Here is a 25,983-nt window from a genome sequence, read left to right on the forward strand (position 1 = left end):
TGTCAATATTTTATTTCTATAGAAAATTTTGCCATAATTTAATTTCTACAGAAAATTTTGTCAAAATTTTATTTCTATAGAAAATTTTATCAAAATTTTATTTCTATAGAAACTTTTGTCAAAATTTTATTTCTATAGAAAATTTAGCCATAATTTAATTTCTACAGAAAATTTTGTCAAAATTTTATTTCTATAGAAAACTTTATCAAAATTTTATTTCTATAGAAACTTTTGTCAAAATTTTATTTCTACAGAAAAGTTTGTCAAAAGTTTATTCCTATAGAAAATTTTATCAAAATTTTATTTCTACAGAAAAGTTTGTCAAAATTTTATTTTTTTTTATATAGAAACTTTAGTAAAAATTTTATTTCTATAGAAAATTTTATTTCTATAGAAACTTGTGTCAAAATTTTATTTTTATAGAAAATTTTGTCAACATTTTTTTTTTCCATAGAAACATTTGTAAAAATTTTATTTTCATAGAATATTTTGTCAAAACTTTATTTCCATAGAAAATTTTGACAAAAGTTTCTGTAGAAATAAAGTTTTATTGCCAAAATTTTATTCCTATAGAAACTTTTGTCAAAATTTTATTTCTACAGAAAATTTTATCAATATTTTATTTCCATAGAAAATTTTATCAAAATTTTACTTCTACAGAAAAGTTTGTCAAATTTTTATTTCGATAGAAACTTTTGTCAAAATTTTATTGCAATAGAAAATTTTGTCAAAAGTTTATTCCTATAGAAAATTTTATCAAGATTTTATTTCTATAGAATTTTTGTCAAAATTTTATTTCTATAGAAAATTTTGTAAAAATTTTATTTTTATAGAAATTTTTGTCAAAAGTTTATTCCTATAGAAAATTTTATCGAAAGTTTATTTCTACAGAAAAGTTTGTCAAAATTTTATTTCTATATAAAATTTTATCAAAATTTTATTTCTATAGAAACTTGTGTCAAAATTTTATTTCTATAGAAACTTTTGTCAAAATTTTATTTCTATAGAAAATTTTATCAAAATTTTATTTCTATAGAAACTTTTGTCAAAAATTTATTTCCATATAAAATTTTGTCAAAATGTTATTTCCATATAAAAATGTGTAAAAATTTGATTTCCAAAGAATATTTTGTCAAAACTTTATTTCCATAGAAAATTTTTACAAAAGTTTCTGTTGAAAGAAAATTTTATTGCCAAACTTTTATTTCTACAGAAAGTTTTGTCAAAATTTTATTTCTATAGAAAATTTTGTCAAAATTTTTTTTCGATAGAAAAATTTGTTTAAAGTTTATTTCCATAGAACATTTTTTCAAAACTTTTTTCCATAGACAATTTTGACAAAAGTTTTTATAGAAATACAATTTTATTGCCAAAATTTTATTTCTATAGAAAACGATGTCAATAGTTTATTTCTATAGAAAATTTTGTCAAAAGTTTAATTCTATAGAAAATTTTCTCTAACGTTTATTTCTCCTCTTTGCAAAAGCTAGCAAAACATAAAGAATTCTACCAATCTACAAAAGAGTAATTTTTTTTTAGACTTCTACCAACTGTGGCAACCGTAGTAAGCATACTGTCAGTTCGAAAGTCTGAGTAGGGGAATTGTAGACTTCAATGGCTACATTTAAACGCGGAAAAGCCCATATCTTACAGTCCGAGGCATTCGGAAATTGTAGGCTCAAAAATCTTAGTAGACGAACTGTACACCCGAAAGTCTCAGTAGGGAAACGGCAGACCTCAATGTCTCAATAGGTGAAAATGTAGATAAGATCTATGTAGTAGAAGATCTTTATAGCGAAACTGTGCATCCGAAGGTCTTAGTAGGAAAAAGCATAGATTCGAATGTAGGCACGAAGGTCCCAATAGGGACACTGCATCCCCGAATAGACTTAATGCTGAATAAACCCTCTTTCAGTAGGGGACCTAGCCTAATAGGTCAGAAATTTATTCAGCATTAAGGGAACCCTCCCTCAGTAAGGGAACTGTAGGCCCAAAAGTCAGGAGAATTTTCAGACTAGAATAACTATGTAGGCGAACTTTAAATCATAAGTTATCTATTGAAAAAATGTATGGCAGAAGATCGAAGTAGGGAACTGTGTGTCCAAACACTTCAATAAGGAAATTGTACACAGAAAATATTTTTTGTTTTGAATGACGAAATTGATTGATCCAATTAATTTTTAATTGACGTTTCTTTAACTACGTCAATTAAGAATTTAAATGATCTAAGTAGAAAATTAATCGGTACTATATTGGAATTCTAAGGATTCCCATATAGAACCAATAGATCAGTTGGGGACATGTAGGATCCTAAAGTCTCAGTAAGGGAATGTCACCTAGGTAAATGCACTTATTTTAGGTTCCCTTGATTCATCTACTGAAACCCTCAATTACGCTCGAAATTTTATTTAAATAGAGTAAAAATTTTAGCTAAGCCTTAAGGTGGAATTACTTACGATCCCTTTCGGTTGGCAAAACGCAACCCTGACAACTCAAAGCGACCACAGTTTAATAGTGAAATTAGAAAATAAATGATCGAATTTAAGGACGATTTCAAAAATTTTAATTATTTGTTTGAGAGTTTGAATACTTCCAGTTTAATGAAATTTTCTTTTATTTAAAGATATCCACTTTTAAGTCGAATATCTTAACACTAATAACAAATTGCCTACATTGAAAAGTTTATGAACTTCTGGTCAAAAAAAAAAAAAAAAACTTTATGTCTTCACTAAGAAAAATTGCATTCGTATTCTTAATATAAAAAATATTTTTTAAAAATTGTTTTTTTTTGCCAGTGTATTCTCACTTTCCTAAAGAGTTACACAATTTTTTCTGTACCAACGAAAGAATCCGGAAATAAACAATAAATTAACAAAGTAGCAAAACGAAGTCTTAAATGTCAAGATGTAATGGACAGCAGTATAACAACCATAAATCAAGACGATCCCCATCGCTATCGATAAAGATTCATTTAATATTCAATTTAGACATAGTCACACATGGCCAAGCCCTTAAGTTTTATTAAGATTTTAGCAGAATACCATATGTAAATTTGTTACCATTAATCACTGGATGGATGTTTGAAATACGAACTCTGTAAAATTATATTCTGTTTTGATGGGAAGAGATCAAATTAAAAAACTTTAAAATGAACATTTTGATAAATTTCTAAATTTTCACATAAGCAACGTGACGTCAATGACCTCTACCATGTTAGAGGACTGTAATTAAAATTTGTCTGGTTTAAAATTAATCGAGTTTTGAGATCATGTTCAGATGATTAAAAGCATGGGACTTAAATTATGTGAACGATTTATTATTGATCTGCGTAATTGTCGACATAGAGATTTTGCCAGCGTACCTAATGGGTTAATTACAAAAATTGAGGATTAGTCGAGTGTCAGCAGACGGACAGTCGGTGCCAGATTGGTTCACTAAAGACAAAGACATTGCAATTGCAATATAAACAAATTAAACTCATAACATATTAGTTTTAAGTTATAAAACCCCTTCCATTTTGATCACTAACATAAATCCAATTCTGTTGAAATTCAGAAGAGGTATACTTCCCATTGCTTTGTAAATTTCCCTTTGCAAAACGCATTTAATTTATCTTGCTTCTGAAATCACGATTATTATGTTTTTTTTTTTCACCCATTTAATGTTGTCATAAAGTTTCATAATTCTTTTAGCACAAAACTCAAAAAGACAAACAAAACCATTCATTACATCTACATTGCAAGTGGACAGGGTGTTAATCACGTTTCCTTTACATAAATTAAATATTCAAAAGCATAGTGTAATGATTGGTGACTACTTCATTTCTTCGAATTGGAAAATTAAGTATGTTACAAAAATTACAAAAAATTACATTTACTTGAATTGCGAATAAAATGACTTGGTTTTGTATTAAAATTGAAAAAAAAAATCCTAATGGGAGTCTGCTCACCCAAATTGACACTGACCTAGACATTTTCCCTGAGTACATGACCATAAGTTTTGCAGAACCAAATTTTTAATAACCACCACTGTATAGAAAATTTCAAATTGATATAATGAAAGGTACTCCCTCAAGAAGATCAGTCCAAATGTATGTATGTATTACTTCTTTACTTCATCATATAAATTTTGTTGGTACAATTTCAATATGAGTATGTTTATAATATAAAAGAATATAAGATAATATAAAGAAGATGTATTTTAATTCATGTGCCATGTTACATTGTAACATACATACAGTCCAAATGGAAAGGTCAGTGTTACCCATGAGGCACTTCAGCAGAATTTTTGATAAAATTTTCTTTACAAATAAAATTTTAACAAAGTTCTCTATGGAAATAAGATTTTGTATAGAAATAAAATATTGACAAAATTTTCTATAGAAATAAAATTCTGACAAAATTTTCTAAATATATAAAATTATGAAAAAATTTTCCATAGAAATAAAATTTTGAGAAAGTTCGTTTAAAGAAATAAAGTTTTGACAAAATTTCCTATAGAAATAAAACTTTGAAAATTTTTTCTATAGAAATAAAATTTTTACAAAATTTGTTATAGAAATAAAATTTTGACAAAATTTCCTATAGAAATAAAACTTTGACAAAATTTTTTAACGAAACAAAATTTTTACAAAACTTTCTTAAGAAAAAAAACTTTGACAAAATTTTCTATAGAAATAAAATTTTGACAAATTTTTCTATTAAAATGAAATTTTCACAAAATATTCTACAACAAATTTTTCTATTTCATGTTAGCCTGACACCGAAACAGGCAATTGACGTCCAAATGCATTATATCTAGTTATACAATTATTATTATTTTTTTTTTTTTTTTCTATTGAAATAAAATTTTGACAAAATTTTCTACAAAAAAATTAGGACAATATTTTCTATAGAATTTTTATAGAAATAAAATGTTGACAAAATTTTGTATAGGAATAAAATCTTCACAAAAAGTTCAATAAAAATTGTTTTTTGACAAAATTTTCCATAGAAATAAAATTTTGACACATTTTCTACAGAAATGAAATTTTGAAGAAAAGAAATTCTATAAAAAATGGAATTTTAAGAAAAATTTCTGTAAAAATGGAATTTTAAGAAAAATTTCAAAAAAAAAAACAAGTATATACGGCCATAAGTTCGGCCAGGCCGAATCTTATGTACCCTCCACCATGGATTGCGTAGAAACTTCTACGAAAGACTATCATCCACAATCGAAATACTTGGGTTGTCGTATATTAAAACTTCTTAATATCGTTTTCTAAATTGTGAGTTAGTCCATACGTGGAATATATTAGACAAAAAAGTTATGTATAGTTACGTCTACAAATACTTACGAATCGATATGGACTTTTTGCACGGTACGTAGAGAGCCAGAATTGAAATATGGGGGTCGCTTATATGGGGGATATATACAATTATGAACTTGATATGGACCAATTTTTGTGTGATTGGAAATCGATTTATCTGAGGGATATATATATGTAACTATAGACCGATATGGACCTAGTTAGGCATGGTTGTTAACGACCATATACTAGCTCATGTACCAAATTTCAACTCACTCGGATGAAATTTGCTCCTCCACGAGGCTCCAAAACCAAATCTCGGGATCGGTTTATATGGGGCTATATATGATTATGGACTGATATGGACCACTTTTGGCATGGTTGTTAAATATCATATACGATCACCATGTACCAAATTTCAAGCAGATCGGATGAATTTTGCTTCTCCAAAAGGCACCGGAGGTCAAATCTGGGGATCGGTTTATATGGGAGCTATATATAATTATGGGCTGATAGGAACCAATTCCTGCATGGTTGTTGGATAGCATATACTAACATCACATACCAAATTTCAACCGAATGGGAAGAATTTTGCTCTTCCAAGGGGCTCTGGAGGTCAAATCTGGGGATCGGTTTATATGGGGCCTATATATAATTATGGCCCGATTTCGACCAATTTTGCATGGGAGTTTGAGGCCATATATTAACACCACGTACCAAATTTCAACTGAATCAGATGAATTTTTGGTCTTCCAAGAGGCTCCGTAGGTCAAATCTGGTGATCGGTTTATATGGGGGCTATATATAATTATGGACCGATGTGGACCAATTTTTGCATGGTTGTTAGAGACCATATACTAACACCATGTACCAAATTTCAGCCTGATCGGATGAAATTTGCTACTCTTAGAGGCCTCGCAAGCCAAATTTGGGGGTCCGTTTATATGAGGGCTATACGTAAAAGTGGACCGATATGACCCATTTGCAATACCAACCGATCTACATCGATAACAACTACTTGTGCCAAGTTTCAAGTCGATAGCTTGTTTCGTTCGAAAGTTAGCGTGATTTCAACAGACGGACGGACATGCTCAGATCGACTTAGAATTTCACCACGACCCAGAATATATATACTTTATGGGGTCTTAGAGCAATATTTCGATGTGTTACAAACGGAATGACAAAGTTAATATACCCCCCATCCTATGGTGGAGGGTATAAAAATGGAAAAAATTTTGTATTAAAATAAAATGTTGGTAACATAACACCTTGGAAAAATTATTTATAGAAATAAAATTTTAACAACATTTTCTCTAGGAATACCATTTTGACAAACTTTTCAATAGAAATAAAAGTTTGACAAAAGTTGTCTATAGAAATAAAATTTTGACAAAATTTTCTATGGAAATAAAATTTTGCTAAAATTTTCTATAGAAATAAAATTTTGACAAAATATTCTATAGAAATGAAATTTTGACAAAACTTTCTATAAACATAAAATTTAGCAAATTTTTCTATAAACATAATTTTTTAACAAAATTTTCTAAAGAAATTTTTGACAACATTTTCTATAGAAATAAATTTTTGACAAAATTTTTCATAGAAATAAAATTTCGACAAAATTTTGTATTGAAATAAAATTTTGACAAAATTTTCTATTGAAATAAAAATTGAAATAAAATTTTGACAGAATTTTCTATAGAAATAAAATTTCAACAAATTTTGCTATGGAAATAAAATTTTATATAGAAATTTTCTATAGAATTATATTTTTGACAAAATTTTCTATAGAAAAAAATTTTTGATAAAATTTTCCGTTGAAATAAAATTTTGATAAAATTTTTTATAGAAATGAAATATTGACAAAACTTTCTATAGAAATAACATTTTGAAAATATTCCCAATGGAAATAAAATTTCGACAAAATTTTCTATTGAAATAAAATTTTGACAAAATTTTCTATTGAAATAAAATTTTGACAAAATTTTCTATAGAAATAAAATTTCAACAAATTTTACTATGGAAATAAAATTGTAAATAGAAATTTTCTATAGAATTAAATTTTTGACAAAATTTTTATAGAATTAAATTTTTGACAAAATTTTCTATAGAAATAAATTTTTTACAAAATTTTCCATTGACATAAAATTTCTATAGAAATGAAATTTTGAAAAAATTCCCAATGGAAATAAAATTTTGACAAAATTTTCTATAGAATTAAATTTTTGACAAAAATTTCTATAGAAAAAAATTTTTGGTAAAATTTTCCGTTGAAATAAAATTTTGATAAAATTTTCCGTTGAAATAAAATTTTGATAAAATTTTTTATAGAAATGAAATGTTGACAAAACTTTCTATAGAAATAACATTTTGAAAATATTCCCAATGGAAATAAAATTTCGACAAAATTTTCTATAGAAATAAAATTTTGACAAAATTTACTATAGAAATATAATTTTGACAAAATTTTCTATAGAAATAAAATTTTGAAAAACTTTTCTATAGAAATAACAATTTTTTTAATAAAATTTAGACAAAACTTTCTTTAGAATAACATTTTGACAAAATTTTCCATAGAAATAAAATTTTGACAAAATTTTCTATTGAAAACAAATTTTGACAAAATTTTCTATAGAAATGATATTTTGACGAAATCTTCGATAAAAACAAAATATGAAAACATTTTCTATAGAAATAAAATTTTGCAAAATTGTAAGTCATTTTGAGATCGATTGGACTCTACTGGAGGGTATATAAATCAGGCCAAAATTAATTATTTTGTTCTAAATTGGTTGCTTTATATTTTCTTCTGTGTTGATAACGAATCTTTTGCGAGATGTAGCATTCCTAACTATTACATTTGACATCAATCATATGGTTTTTGTTTTTAAATGGTAGATTAATGTGATTTGAAATTCTTTGGCATAAAATTTTAATGTCAAAGATTTATTTTGTTTTTATTGGGAATTTGATCAAATAAATTTAAAATATTTGTCAACGAATTTAATGCAAATATTTATTGAATTTTTTTTTCTTTGCTAATAAAATATATCTTTCATGTCTGTATTACTTAAGCGCAAAGAAGTTTATTTGATTTAGTAGTATTGGCATATTGGTTATCTCGTATGCTCTATCGATTTGTTTTTCTACCATCGTCAAGGTTAAATGTTTATGGAAATAGCAGCAGCTTAAAGGAGAATGTTAAAATTTTTTAAACAAATTTATTTATTTAAATTAAAAAATCGAAAAAAAAAACACAAATTCAAATTAAGTTTATATTTTAGCAGATGAGAAGCGAAAATATTCAAAGCGTTGATAATATTTTGAAAGTATTGAGATTTTTTAATATATTTTAGAAAATCAGCAGCTGGTATATGTGTATTGGGTCATTTGATTAATTAGCAAACAATATCATTAAATGGCATTTTATCAAGATCATTATTAGGGGTGAAGAAATTCTATAAAATTTTAACCAAACAAAAACAATAAACTGCCTTAGAATATTTAAAAGCCGATAAACTATTCTTCAGACCATGAATAATGAATTAAATCAGAGAAATTAAGAAAGAAAGAAAGAAAGAAGAAAACTTTATTATAGCGACTTGCCAATTTAGACACATTTGGCTAATAAATTAATGATAGTGCTTTTCGGTTCTATAATTGAGTTGCATTATCAAAATAATAAAAAAAAAAACAGTGAGTAAAGTAGAAAGTCGGACGGGGCCGACTATATCATACCCTAAACCACCCCTACTGAATTAGTAAACATAAGCATTTGTGGGGTATCATTGGTATAGGTTTTGGATAACATAAAGGGGGGTACATGTTTATGGGTGTTTTGTCACAATCTGAGCAGAAATGTCTAATATTAGGAGCTATAGTTTATTTTGCACCAAAAGAGTTAGTATGCCACTAATATTGAGTCCATTATTAAAAAAGAGGAAATCGGTCAATTAGTTGTGGGTAATAAATCCAAATTTCTGCAAATAGGGCAATAGATTTATGTAAGAGCTAAATGTAAGTCTAAATACGATCGGCTAGTATATCAAAATTTGAAATTTGAGTAACATTGGTTAATAAATAAAAGTATTATGGCCAAATTTGGGAAAATCGAGCGATGCATATATATGGGACCTATATCTAAATCTGAACCAATTTGTATAATATTTTGGTATGATTGATACCACAGAAGGTCACTTGGTGTAAAATTTGAGTACGATCAGTTAATAAATGAGGCCCCTATGGTCAAAAATAAGGTTATTAGGGGCAAATTTGTCAAAATCGGGCGATTCATATATATGGGAGCTATATCTAAATTTGAACCGATTTCGATGAAATTTTGCACTTACAGTTAGTGCTATAGAAGATTGCATTTAGCCAACCTTGGTTACGATCGGTTGATAAATAAGGGTTTTACGGCCAAATTTGGCAAAATCGGGTGATACATATATATGGGAGCTATATCTAAATCTGAACCGATTTCGATGAAATTTCGCACATACAGTTAGAGCTGTAGAAGATTACATTTAGCCAACTTTCAGTACGATCGGTTGATAAATAAGGGTTTTACGGCCAAATTTTACCAAATCGGGCGATACATATATATGGGAGCTATATCTATATCTGAACTGATTTCGATGAAATTGCGCACATACAGTTAGAGGTATAGAATATTATATTTAGCCAACTTTGAGTACTATCGGTTGAAAAAAAGGGGTTTTACGGCCAAATTTGGGAAAATCGGGCGATACATATATATGGGAGCTATATCTAAATCTGAACCGATTTCGATTATTTTTGGCATATATTGTCAGTACCATAAAAGATTAGAGTAAGCCAAGTTTGAGTAAAATCGCTTAATAAATAAGGTTGTAAGGGCCAAATTTGGGAAAATCGGGCCATACATATATATGGGAGCTATATCTAAATCTGAACCGATTTCGATGAAATTTTGCAGACTTAAAGGGTGATGAAAAAGTTTACTATGTGCAAAATTTGATGACGTTCGGTTTGTAAAAAAGCGCAAAGTGACTTCATTTGTCGAAATCGCGCGATACATATATATGGGAGCTATATATAAATTTAATGCGATTTCTTCCAAAGTCAATAGCGTTCGTCCCTGTGCCCAAAAACACCCTGTACCAAATTTCATCCAAATCGGTTAATAATTGCGACCGGAATCCTGTGAACAACAAATACATGGACAGACGGACGGGCGGACGGACACCAAGCGCTAGATCGACTCAGGAGGTGATTCTGAGTCGATCGGTATATATTTTATGGGGTCTAATATCAATATTTCTGGTACACAGAAAAAAATTTCACGAAAATTTTTCCAATTAAAATTTTAATTGAGTTTTAAAAACTATTCAATTAAAAGTTTAATTGATTCAACAAATTTTTTAATTGCAACAAAAATCAATCACAAAAATTAATAGTATCAATTAATTTTTTAATTGAATCAATTAATTTTTTAATTGACCTTTAATTAATTTTTTAATTGATTCTATCATTTCTGTGATTGAAGACATTTCAATTAAAAAATTAATTGGATCAATTAATTTCGTGATTGAACCAGAACAATTTTTTTTTGTGTGTAGGCACATTTTTTGGCCAATCAAACTTATTATACCCTAACCACTATGTGGTTTAAGGTATAAAAAACTAAACAAATATATGCGGCCGTAAGTTCGGTCAGATCGATTTTCATGTACCCTCCACCATGGATTGCGTATAAAGTTGGGTTGTGGTTAGAGTTGCCGATGATAATGAAACCTATAACCCATAGTCATATCTATTATATGACTGTCTATTGAAAGAATTTACATTGTAAAAGTAAGTTCTAAGTTTACTTCGTATTAATTCTCCATACAATGGAACAAGACGTTAATAATCCCTGGATAACTGATAAAACGTGATTATTTTATATTAACTTTTTTTCTCTGTAATTTTTGTTCACCCCTTCATCCTTGTTTTAATACTTTTCTAATTATACTTCGTTGTTAATACTTCTTCATCCATCGCCGTGACGAGCCATTTACCTTTGAACCATAAAGTTCCGTTTGCCTCCTAAAGAAATGTAAATAAACTATAATACGATTGTGGGTTGTTGCATTACTTTGGCAATTGTAAATCCTTTATTAGCAACAGTGAACATTTTTCAGTTTTGTTATTATTAAGGTTACAATTTTTTTGTCCGATTAAATTTTTATGTCATCGGCTAAAGCAGAGAGTATTTGTCGCTAATAAAATATCATATAAAATATTATTACCTGACAAATTACAAAAAAAGAATCACCATTAGAGAAAAATGTATGGACATTGTCGTTAGGATTAGAATTAAACAAGTATATACGGCCGTAAGATCGGCCAGGCCGAATCTTATGTACCCCCCACCATGGATTGCATAGAAACTTGTACTCAAGACTGTCATCCACAATCGAATTAATTGGGTTGCGGTAACACTTGCCAAGGTATCTTAAAACTTCTAAACACCGTCTTCTCAATTGTAAATTAATCCATAGGGTTTATATACTACACAAAAATTCAGTTTGACAAAATTTTCTATAGAAATAAAATTTTGACAAAATTTTCTATAGAAATAAAATCTTGACAAAATTTTCTATAGTAATAAAATTTTGACAAAATTTTCTATAGTAATAAAATTTTGACGAAATTTTCAATAGGAATACATTTTGCAAGATTAATTTTGGGGATCGGCTATATATAACTATTGACCGATACGAACCAATTTTGGCATGGTTGTTAGCGGCCATATACTATGTACCAAATTTCACCACGTACCAAATTTCAACCGGATCGGATGAATTTTGCTCCTCCGAGGGCTGCGGAGGTCAAATCTGGGGATCGGTTCAAATGGGAGTTTATATAACTAAGACCGGTAAGGACCAATTTTTGCATGGTTGTTAGAGACCATATACTAACACCACGTACCAAATTTCAACCGGATCGGGTGAATTTTGCTCTTCCAAGGGGCTCCGGAGGTCAAATCTGGGGATCGATTTATATGGGGGCTACATATAATTATGGACCGATATGGACCAATTCCTGCATGGTTGTTAGGGTTAAAATTTCAAGGGCCGATGTTGATTTTGAATAAAACACAAACTATTTAGGAAATTATTGCAATTTTATTTTATTATGATATATTGGTATTACTCAATTGTGTATGGAACAAAATATCAGCCAAATGGGCGCCGCGACCTCTGTGGTACACCTTCATCCGATGGTCCAAATTTTCGATGACGCTGAGGCATAATGGACTTTATATGCCGATAATGTGCCGAATTATCTCATCCTTTAGCTCTTGAATTGTTGCTGGTTTATCGACGTACACCTTTTCTTTCAAATAACCCCAAAGAAAAAATTCCAACGGTGTCAAATCACATGATCTTGGAGGCCAATTGACATCGCCATTACGTGAGATAACACGGCCATTGAATTTGTTGCGCAAAAGAGCCATTGTTTCGTTAGCTGTGTGGCAAGTGGCACCGTCCTGCTGAAACCACATATCGTCCACATCCATATCTTCCAATTCGGGCCAAAAAATGTTCGTTATCATCTCACGATAGCGAACACCATTCACAGTAACTGCCTGACCGGCCTCATTTTGGAAAAAATACGGCCCGATGATGCCGCCAGCTCATAAACCGCACCAAACAGTCACTCTTTATGGGTGCATTGGTTTTTCGACAATCACTCTTGGATTCTCATTCGCCCAAATGCGGCAATTCTGTTTATTGACGAATCCACTGAGGTGAAAATGTGCCTCATCACTGAAGATGATTTTCTTCGAAAATTTATCATCCATTGTTGCCATTTCTTGGAACCATTCTGCCCATTCACGACGTCCATGGTTCAAATTGAGTAAGTCTGAAATAGAGAAATGTCAAATAAAAATCGGAAAACAAATTGACGTTTACGTGTGGTTCACATTCAACATTCAATCTTACAATGTAACCACCCTGTATTAACACCACGTACCAAATTTCAACCGACTCGGATGAAATTTGCTTCTCTTAGAGGCTCCGCAAGCCAAATCTGGGGATCGGTTTATATGGGGGCTATATATAATTATGAACCGATATGGACCAATTTTTGCTTGGTTGTTAGAGACCATACACTAGCACCATGTACCAAATTTTAACCGGATCGGATGAATTTTGCTGCTCCAAGAGGCTCTGCAAGCCTAATTTGAGCGTCGGTTTATATGGGGCCTTTACGTAAAAGTGGTCCGATATGGCCCATTTGCAACATCATCCAACCTACATCAATAACAACTACTTGTGCCAAGTTTCAAGTCGATAGCTTGTTTCGTTCGAAAGTTAGCGTGATTTCAACAGACGGACGGACGGACGGTCGGACATGCTTAAATCGACTCAGAATTTCACTACGATCCAGAATATATATTCTTTATGGGGTCTTAGAGCAATATTTCAATGTGTTACAAACGGAATGACAAAGTTAATATACCCCCATCCTATGGTGGAGGGTATAAAAAATGTCTTTAAATAAAATTACACATTATTTTCATCTTTAGAGAAAACTTCGTCCTTATTTAGTGAAAAGGTTATATAAAAACACATTATGGAGTTCGTTTGAAACTGGGATTGAATCAATGACTCTTTGAAGGAAAGGTAACATATGCATCCTAATAATTACACTACGGTGAAAAATTTTGTAGAAATTTTGTCATTAGAGAAAATTTATGGAAATTTTGGCGTTATGGAAAATTTTATAGAACATTTGTCGTTAAACATAATTTCATACAAAGTTTGTCGTTAGAGAAAATTTCATAGAAATTTTGTCGTTAGTAGAGAAAATTTAGAGATTTAGAAATTTTGTCGTTAGAGAAAATTCTATAGGAATTTTGTAGTTAGAACAAGTATATACGGCCGTAAGTTCGGCCAGGCCGAATCTTATGTACCCTCCACCATGGATTGCGTAGAAACTTCTACGAAAGACTGTCATTCACAATCGAATTACTTGGGTTGCGATAACACTTGCCGATGGCAAGGTATCGTAAAACTTTTTAACACTGTCTTCTAAATTGTAAGTTAGTCCATAAGGGGTATATATTAAACAAAAAAAAGGCCGATTAAATACGTATATAATTCAGTTTGACAAAATTTTCTATAGAAATAAATTTTTGACAAAATTTTCTATAGAAATAAAAACTTGCCAAAATTTTCTATATAAATAAAATGTTGACAAAATGTTCTATAGAAACAAAATGTTGACAAAATTGTCTATAGAACTAAAATGTTGACAAAATTTTCTACAGAAATAAATTTTTTACAAAATTTTCTATAGAAATAAAATTTTGACAAAATTTTCTATGGAAATAAAATGTTGACAAACATTGCTATAGAAATAAACTTTTTACAAAACTTTCTATAGAAATGAAATTTTGACAAAACTTTCTATAGCAATAAAATTTGACAATTTTTACATGGCTGTTAGAGGCCATATACTAACGAAATGTACCAAATTTCAACCGCATCGGATGACTTTTGCTCCTCCAAGAGGCTCCGGAGGTCAAATCTGGGGATCGGTTTATATGGGAGCTATATATAATTATGGACCGATATGGACCAATTTTTGCATGGTTGTTAGAGACCATATACTAACACCACGTACTAAATTTCAATTGGATCGGATGAATTTTGCTCATCCAAGAGGCTCCAGAGTTCAAATCTGGGGATCGGTTTATATGGGAGCTATATATAATTATGGACCGATATGGACCAATTTTTGCATGCTTGTTAGAGACCGTATACTAACATCAGGTACCCAATTTCAAACGGATCGGATGAATTTTGCCCCTCCAAGAGGCTCCGGAGGTCAAATCTGGGGATCGGTTTATATGGGAGCTATATATAATTATGGACCGATATGGACCAGTTTTTGCATGGTTGTTAGAGACCATATACTAATACCACGTACCAAATTTCAATCGGGTAGGATGAAGTTTGCTCCTCCAAGAGGCTCCGGAGATCAAATCTGGGTATCGGTTTATATGGGAGCTATATATATTTATGGACCGATATGGACCAATTTTTGCATGGTTGTTAGAGACCGTATACTAACATCAGGTACCAAATTTCAACCGGATCGGATGAATTTTGCCCCTCCAAGAGGCTCCGGAGGTCAAATCTGGGGATCGGTTTATATGGGGCTATATATAATTATGGACCGATATGGACCAATTTTTGCATGGTTGTTAGAGACCGTATACTTAGACCACGTACCAAATTTCAACCGGATCGGATGAATTTTGCTGCTCCGGAAGGCTCCGCAAGCCAAATTTGGGGATCGGTTTATATGGGGGCTATACGTAAACGTGGGCCGATATGGCCCATTTTCAATACCATCCGACCTACATCAATAACAACTACTTGTGCCAAGTTTCAAGTCGATAGCTAGTTTCGTTCGGAAGTTAGCGTGATTTCCACAGACGGACGGACAGCCGGACAGACGGACAGACGGACGGACATGCTTAGATCGACTCAGAATTTCACCACGACCCAGAATATATATACTTTATGGGGTCTTAGAGCAATATTTCGATGTGTTACAAACGGAATGACAAAGTTAATATACCCCCATCCTATGGTGGAGGGTATAAAAAGTTCCATAGAAAATTTGGAGTAAGAAAAAATTTTCTATACAACTTAAATTTTGAAAAAAATCCCAATGGAAATACAATTTTGAAAAATTTTTCAATAGAAATAAAATTTTGACAAAATTTTCTATTGAAATCAAAATTTGACAAAAATTGCTATTGAAATCAAAATTTGACAAAATTTTCTATTGAAATCAAAATTTGACAAAATTTTCTATAGAAATGATATTTTGACGAACTCTTCGATAAAACAAAATTTGACAAAATTTTCTATGATAATAAAATTTTGACAAAAGTTTAGATCATTTTGAGATCGATTGAATCATACTGGCGGGTCATATCCATTTCTATAAAAATTGTCTCAAAACTTTATTTCTATAAAAAATGTTCTCAAAATTTTATTTCTATAGAAAATTTTGTCAAAATTTTATTTCTATAGTAAATTTTGTCAAAAATTTTATTTCTATAGAAAAATTTGTCAAAATTTTATTTCAATAGAAAATTGTGTAAACATTTTGTTTCTATAGGACATGTTTTGAAAATTTTATTTATATAGAAAATTTTTGCCAACATTTTATTTCTATAAAAAAATATATAATTTTTTTTTCTATAGAAAATTGTGTCAAATTTGTATACCCTCCACCATAGGATGGAGGTATATTAACTTTGTCATTCCGTTTGTAACACATCGAAATATTGCTCTAAGACCCCATAAAGTATATATATTCTGGGTCGTGGTGAAATTCTGAGTCGATCTAAGCATGTCCGTCTGTCCGTCCGTCCGTCTGTCCGTCTGTCCGTCCGTCTGTGGAAATCACGCTAACTTGGCACAAGTAGTTGTTATTGATGTAGGTCGGATGGTATTGAAAATGGGCCATATCGGCCCACGTTTACGTATAGCCCCCATATAAACCGATCCCCAAATTTGGCTTGCGGAGCCTTCCGGAGCAGCAAAATTCATCCGATCCGGTTGAAATTTGGTACGTGGTCCAAGTATACGGTCTCTAACAACCATGCCAAAATTGGTCCATATCGGTCCATAATTATATATAGCCCCCATATAAACCGATCCCCAGATTTGACCTCCGGAGCCTCTTGGAGGGGCAAAATTCATCCGATCCGGTTGAAATTTGGTACCTGATGTTAGTATACGGTCTCTAACAACCATGCAAAAATTGGTCCATATCGGTCCATAAATATATATAGCTCCCATATAAACCGATCCCCAGATTTGACGTCCGGAGCCTCTTGGAGGGGTAAAATTCATCCGATCCAATTGAAATTTAGTACGTGGTGTTAGTATATGGTCTCTAACAACCATGCAAAAATTGGTCCATATCGGTCCATAATTATATATAGCTCCCATATAAACCGATCCCCAGATTTGACCTCCGGAGCCTCTTGGAGGAGCAAAAGTCATCCGATGCGGTTGAAATTTGGTACATTTCGTTAGTATATGGCCTCTAACAGCCATGTAAAAATTGTCAAATTTTATTACTATAGAAAGTTTTGTCAAAATTTCATTTCTATAGAAAGTTTTGTAAAAAGTTTATTTCTATAGCAATGTTTGTCAACATTTTATTTCCATAGAAAATTTTGTCAAAATTTTATTTCTATAGAAAATTTTGTAAAAAAATTTATTTCTGTAGAAAATTTTGTCAACATTTTATTTCTATAGACAATTTTGTCAACATTTTATTTCTATAGAAAATTTTGTCAACATTTTATTTTTATAGAAAATTTTGTCAAAATTTTATTGCTATAGAAAATTTTGTCAACATTTTACTTCCATAGAAAATTTTGTCAACATTTTATTTCTATAGAAAATTTTGTCAAGTTTTTATTTCTATAGAAAATTTTGTCAAAATTTTATTTCTATAGAAAATTGTGTCAAACTGAATGATATACGTATTTAATCGGCCTTTTTTTTGTTTAATATATACCCCTTATGGACTAACTTACAATTTAGAAGACAGTGTTAAAAAGTTTTACGATACCTTGCCATCGGCAATTGTTATCGCAACCCAAGTAATTCGATTGTGGATGACAGCCTTTAGTAGAAGTTCCTACGCAATCCATGGTGGAGGGTACATAAGATTCGGCCTGGCCGAACTTACGGCCGTATATACTTGTTATTTCTATAAAAATTACGGCAAAATTTTATTCTTATAGAAAGTTTTGTCAAAAATTTTTTCCATAGAACATTCTATAGGAATTTTGTCGTTAGAAAAAGTTCCATAGAAAATTTGGCGTTAGAGAAAATTTCATAGAAATTTTGTCGTTAGAAATTTTGTCGTTAGTGAAAATTCTGCAGGAATTTTGTCGTTAGAGAAAATTATAGAAAATTTCATAGAAATTTTGTCGTCCGTAGAGAAAATTTTATAGAAATTTTGTCGTTAGAAAAAAATCTATAGGAATTTTTTACTTTAGAGAAAATTTCATAAAAATTTTATGGTTGGAGAAAAAGAAAATTTCGTAGAAATTTTGTCGTTAAAGAGAATTTCATAGCAATTTTGTCGTTAGAGAAAAATTCATAGATATTTTTTGGGTAAAGATACATTTTTGAATGAAAATTTCTTAGAAATTTTTTCTATATCTTCATAGAACTATAGAAAATTTCATAGAATTCTTTTCTTTACAGGAAATTGTATAGAAAGCTATCCTTTTGAGAAAAGTTCAAGGAATTTGGTTCTTTAGAGAAAATTTTATGAAAATTTTTTTTCCATTATGGAAGATTTCATAGAAATTTTGTCGTTAAAGAAAATTCCATAGAAATTTTGTCCTTAGAAAAAACTTCATAGAAATTTTGTCATTAGAGAAAATTTCATAGAAACTTTGTCGTTAGAGAAAACTTCATAGACAATTTGTCGTTAAAGAAAATTTTATAGAAATTTTGTCGTTAGAGAAAATTTCATAGACAATTTGTCGTTAAAGAAAATTTTATAGAAATTTTGCGTTAGAGAAAATTCCATTGAAATTTTGTCGTTGGAAAACATGTCATGGAAACTTTGTCGATAAAAAAATTTCATAGAAATTTTGTCGTTAGAGATAATTTCATAGAAATGTTATCAGTAAAGAAAATTTCATATACATTTTGTCGTTAAAGAAAATTGTATACAAATTTTGTCATTAGAGAAAGCTTCATAGACATTTGGTCGTCAGAGACAATTTCATAGAATTTTTTGTTAGAAAAGATTTCATAACAATTTTTGTTTGGAGCCACCGTGGTGCAATGGTTAGCATGCCCGCCTTGCATACACAAGGTCGTGGGTTCGATTCCTGTTTCGACCGAACACCAAAAAGTTTTTCAGCGGTGGATTATCCCAACTCAGTGATGCTGGTGACATTTCTGAAGGTTTCAAAGCTTCTCTTAGTGGTTTCACTGCAATGTGGAACGCCGTTCGGACTCGGCTATAAAAAGGAGGTCCCTTGTCATTGAACTTGACATGGAATCGGGCTGCACTCAGTAATAAGAGAGAAGTTCACCAATGTGGTATCACAATGGACTGAATAGTCTAAAAGAGCCTGATACATCGGGCTGCCACCTAACCTAACCTAACCTAACCTAGGGCTATAGCAAAACTTGGACTGATATAGCCTGCTTGCAGACAAAGATCGAGTGTATCCACGTTTCAGAACGATAGCTTCATTTGTGAAGGCTTTAGGGTGTTTGCAGCATACGATAGACAGACGGATGTCGCTTGATCGTCTTAGAATTTCACCATAATCAAGAATTAATATTCATTCATGGTTGGAAATCGATATTTCGATGTGCAAGAAATGAAAAGGCAAATTTATTATATAGCCCCATCTTATCATGTTGGGCATAAGTTGAAATTTGATTATATAAACGTATGTCCCCTTTTGGCTACTCATCGTTGAAAATTTGTATTTTTAACCACAAAATGGTTTAAAACTTGGCTAACGTTATATCTCTTACTATGATCAACAAATTTAGAAAATTACATTGGAATTCAAGTACTTGTGCTTTGAAAGTTTTTTAAAGCTACTCTTTGAATTCATACCAACGCAAAGCATTTGAATTGAAGCCTCGATACAATATCATTGTTGGCTAACAGTCTTGTGCGCAGATGCAGCTGCGTTGAATTAGGCCCATATAAAAGCTCATATAAAAGTTTTAAAATTTTAGTACTAACCACAGATATGAACCGGTAGAGAACTACAGAGCCCTCTGTGATCAAACGTAATTTAAAGCTCAATCGTAAATATGTAAATTTGTTTACAAATATTTGAAATAAAAGAAATCTTAGTTCTGTGGCATAGTTACATTAAAATTTTGTAGATATTTCGTTGTATTAAAATTTGATCAAAATACGACCATATACAAAATATCTTAGCATTGTTATTACAACCCCACAGATTTAAGGTTGTATATATAAAATACTTGAGATACAAAATACAACCTATGCTTAAGATTTATTTCAATCTTATAGCATTTATACACCAAAGGGCGAAGATTTGTGATACAGGTAGTTGGTAGTTGGAAAATAAAAAAAAAAAATTCATTAAATTTATAAAATAAAAGCTATAAATAAAATCCCAAAACAAAAGAATTGCATCCAACCACATTATAAAATTAAATTTATGAATATTTCGACAACAATATATACGTGGGAATATTCGTATAAAAATGTTTGTTTTTGTTTTTAACAAAATTCTTTGCATTATAGTAGGCAAAGGTGTTGTTGTGGCTGACAATTTTCACTGTATTCAAATTAAAAACCAACCTAATACGTAAGATTTTTTTGTTGCAGAACCTTAAGAATTGCAAATATCTTTACCACACTGTTTTTGTCTACATTGCCGTTGCCGAGAAATTTTTAAGCATTTGCATATCTAAGTACAATAGCAAGTAGTATGTCTGATGAAGATTATTCCAATTTCCACTATAATAAGTACATTGAAAACGATGATTTATTTGTATTAATTTTCTATAGAAAAAAATTGAAGAAAAATTTTTGTAGATATAAATTTTTAACAAAATTTTATATAGAAATAAAATTTAAACAAAATTTTCTATAGAAATAAATAATTGTCAAAATTTTCTATAGAAATAAAATTTTGACCAAATTTTCTATGGAAATAAAATTTTGACAAATTTTTTTATGGAAAAAAAATGTTGAAAAAATTTTCTATAGAAATAAAATTTTGACAAAATTTTCTATAGAAATAAAATTTTGACAAAATTTTCTATAGAAATAAAATTTTGACAAAATTTTCTATGGAAATAAAATTTTGACAAAATTTTTTATAGTAAAATCATGTTGACAAAATTTTCTATAGAAATAAAATTTTGACAAAATTTTCTATGGAAATAAAATTTTGACAAATTTTGACAAAATTTTCTATAGAAATAAAATTTTGACAAAATTTTCAATAGAAAAAAATGTTGACAAAATTTTCAATAGAAATAAAATTTTTACAAAATTTTCTATAGAAATAAAATTTTGACAAAATTTTTTATAGAAATAAGTACAATCTATCATATCTAAGTAATAAAGAAAGAAAATGGAAATAAAATTTTCTATAGAAAAAAAATGTTGACAAAATTTTTTATAGAAAAAAAATTTGACAAAATTTTCTATAAAAACAAAATGTTGACAAAATTTTCTATAGAAAAAAAAATGTTGACAAAATTTTCTATAGAAATAAAATTTTGACAAAATTTTCTATAGAAATAAAATTTTGACAAAATTTTCTATAGAAATAAAATTTTGAAAAAATTTTCTATGGAAATAAAATTTTGACAAATTTTTTTATAGAAAAAATGTTGACAAAATTTTCTATAGAAATAAAATTTTGACAAAATTTTCTATAGAAATAAAATTTTGACAAAATTTTTTATAGAAATAAGTACAATCTATCATATCTAAGTACAATAGCAAGTAGTATGTCTGATGAAGATTATTCCAATTTCCATTATAATAAGTACATTGAAAACGATGATATATTTTTATTAATTTTCTATAGAAAAAAATTTAAGAAAATTTTTTGTAGATATAAAATTTTAACAAAATTTTATATAGAAATAAAATTTTGACACCATTTTCTATAGAAATAAATAATTGACAAAATTTTCTATAAAAATAAAATGTTGACAAAGTTTTTGATATAAATAAAAATTTTCTATAGAAATAAAATTTTGACAAAATTTTCTATAGAAATAAAATTTTGACAAAATTTTCTATAGAAATAAAATTTTGACAAAATTTTCTATAGAAATAAAATTTAGACAAAATTTTCTATAGAAATAAAATTTTGACAAAATTTTCCATAGAATAAAATTTTGACAAGATTTTCTATAGAAATAAAATTTTGACAAAATTTTCTATAGAAATAAAATTTTGACAAAATTTTCTGTAGAAAAAAAAATTTGACAAAATTTTATATGGAAATAAAATTTTGACAAAATTTTTTATAGAAATAAGTACAATCTATCATATCTAAGTACAATAGCAAGTAGTATGTCTGATGAAGATTATTACAATTTCCATTATAATAAGTACATTGAAAACGATGATATATTTTTATTAATTTTCTATAGAACAAAATTTAAGAAAATTTTTTGTAGATATAAAATTTTAACAAAATTTTATATAGAAATAAATTTTGACATTATTTTCTATAAAAATAAAATGTTGACAAAATTTTTGATAGAACTAAAATTTTGACAACATTTTCCATAAAAATAAAATTTTGACAAAATTTTGTATAGAAATAAAATTTTGACAAAATTTTCTATAGAAATAAAATTTTGACTAAATTTTCTATAGAAATAAAATTTTGACAAAATTTTCCATAGAAATAAAATTTTGACAAAATTTTCTATAGAAATAAAATTGTGACAAAATTTTCTGTAGAAAAAAAAAAATTGACAAAATTTTTTATAGAAATAACATTTTGACAAATTTTTCTATAGGAAAAAAATTTTTGAGAAAATTTTTTGTCGATATAAAATCTGGACAAAATTTTCTATAGAAATACAATTTTGACAGCATTTTCTATAGAAATAAAATTTTAAGAAAACATTCTATAGATACAAGATTTTGGCAAAATTTTCAATATGAATAAAATTTTGTTGTCGTTTTCTTGATTTCAACCTAAAACCATGCATTGACTAAACTACAAGTGTAGCTTAACCAACAGAGGAAAAGAATGTTTGTCAAATTTATTTATTTTGAAAAATTTTTCTACAGGAATAAAATTTTCCAAAGAAATAAAAAGTTTGGCAGCATTTTCAATAGGAATAAAAGTTTGAAAAAATGTTTTATAGAAATAAAAATTTGCAAAAATGTTTTATAGAAATAAAAATTTGAAAAAAATTCCTATAGAAATACAATTTTGAGAAAAATTCCTATGGAAATAAAATTTTAACACAAATGTTTTGTATATGTAACATTTATGAGGGTAAAGCCCTATAGACTGCAAGATGGTTGGATGTACAGCTGTTTCGGAATTACCACATTCCTCATCAACATCCTCTACTTGCAGCAAGATTATCAACGAATTATCAGAATAAATTACCCGAATTTATTCACTCAACCCAAAGTGAACTACACTTGAACCTTCCGAAAAAAGTTTTTTTTTATAGTTGGCTACTGCCCAAGCAAATAAGAAATAGAAATAAAATTTTGACAAAATTTTCTATAGAAATAAATTTTGACAAAATTTTCTATAGAAATAAAATTTTGAAAAAATTTTCTATAGAAATAAAATCTTGACAGAATTGTTTATAGAAATAAAATTTTGACAAGATTTTCTATAGAAATAAAATTTTGACAAAAATTTTTATAGACGTAAAATATTAATAAAATTTTCTATGGAAATAAAATTTTGACAAAATTTTTTATAGATATAAAAGTTTTGACAAAATTTTTTAAAGAAATAAAATTTTGACAAAATTTTCTATAGAAATAAAAATTGTTTGAAAAATTTTATATAGAAAAAAAAATTGACAAAATTTTTTTAAAAGAAATAAAATTTTGACAAAATTTTCTATAGTAATAAAATGTTGACAAATTTTTTTTATAGAAATAAAATTTTGACAATATTTTCTGTAGAAATAAAATCTTGGCACAATTTTCCATACAAATAAAAGTTTGACAAAATTTTTTATTGAAATAATATTTTGACAAAATATTCTATAGGAATGAAACGTTTAAAAAAATAAAATTTTTTTGTTTGGTATTTATTGAAATCCTCACTACTGATCTGGCATTGATAGCAAAGTAACTGTCTCATCTCTATCTAAGGCCTTTACGCATTATTTGTATTGGCAATCATATTATGAACACTTCTTACAAGACGTTGCACCTTCTATTCCATTGGGCTATTTATATTATCACCACTTCTGTGGTACAGGGTATAATAAGTTTGCATTTGTATGTAATGCCGCAGTAGTCATAGACCCATCTTTTGGTATACCGATCAGTTTAGAATTAAATTCTGAGTCGATTTAACGATGTCCGTCTGTCTGTCTGCTTGTTGATTTATTTTTGTGTGCAAAGTCCACCTCGCTGTTTAAGTCAGATTGTCCTCAAATTTGGCATAGGGTCTTTTTTGGCTCAAAGACGATCCATATTGATTTTGGAAAAAATCGGTTCAGATTTAGATATAGCCGCCATATATATTTTTCACCTATCTGAGCATAAATGACGTATTTATCAACCGATCTGCTTCCAATTTCGTATAATCGAATATTTTGTCAGTCTGATAAATTTTACAGAACAAAGGGTGATACGGTCAAAATTTGGTCGAGGGAAAACGCGTGTGAATCGGTGAAATCGTAAATTTAAAAAAATCAAATTAAATTGCTTTTTCAAGTTTAATTAGTATAAAATTCAGGAAAAATATTCAGTTAGGCTTTCGCTTTTCCAAATCCGTATTACCGGGCCTCACGCTTGACACCTGCCATCAGATTTTGTACAGCCACCTTGTCCACCTTCTTCGCCGCAGGAAGCCAGTTTGCCTTGAACTGCTGCTCGTCCTTAGCAGTTTTTTGGTCTTCTTTACGTTCCGCTTGACAATAGCACAGTGTTTCTCTATTGGGAGGAGCTCTGGCGTGTTGGGAGGGTTCTTGTCCTTGGGAACCACCTGCACGTTGTTGGCGGCGTACGACTCCATCTGCTACGTTTCCCCTTCCTTTTGCCGTATAAAACTCCTATCCCGGAAGCTGCTTGCAGTCGGCTTTGACGTAGGTTTCGTCGTCCATTACCACGCAGTCAAACTTCGTCAGCATCGTCGTGTACAGCCTCCGGGATCGCGGTTTGGCCGTCGTATTTTTTTTATCATCGCGATTTGGAGTCACTACCTTCTTGTAAGTCGATAGTCCGGCTCGTTTTTTGGCTCGATGCACGGTTGTAGACGATACACCCAGCTTATTTGCGGCATCTCGCAGAGAGAGGTTAGGGTTTCGCTTGAAACTAACGGCAACTCTCTTTATCGTCTCAGCGACTTCCGGTTTTCGATTTCCCCCCGATCCAGACTTCCTGGCTGTCGACAAACGTTCCCCAAACACTTTAATTACATTTGTAACGGTTGATTTGGCAACTTTTAGCGATTTTGCCAGCTTTGCGTGCGAGTAGCTTGGATTTTCGCGATGCGCGAGCAAAATTTTGATACGCTGCTCTTCTTGCTTGGACGGCATTTTGACAACTGAAGAGTGAATTCCAAAATCAAAATTGGAGCAACATTCTACACACACACACACACCTTCAAAATGAGGGGTGTTCAGGTTTTTTAAATGCAAAATTGAAAGAAATACGTCAAATTTATATTGACCAAATTTTGACCGTATCACACTTTATCAATCAAATCGGTTCAGATTCAGGTATAGCTCCCATATATAGCTTTCGCCCGATTTACACTCCTATGGCTTCTGAGGCCAAAGGTTTACTCCGAGTTACGTGAAATTTTGTACAGGGACTAGAATTAACATTATATGTTATGCGTACCGAATTTGGTTGAAATCGGTTCAGATTTAGATATAGCTGCATAACACGCACTTATATGGTCCCAGATGTCACAATTT

This window comes from Haematobia irritans, chromosome 4, assembly GCF_050003625.1.
Source record: "Haematobia irritans isolate KBUSLIRL chromosome 4, ASM5000362v1, whole genome shotgun sequence".
Classification (NCBI taxonomy): Eukaryota; Metazoa; Arthropoda; class Insecta; order Diptera; family Muscidae; genus Haematobia; species Haematobia irritans.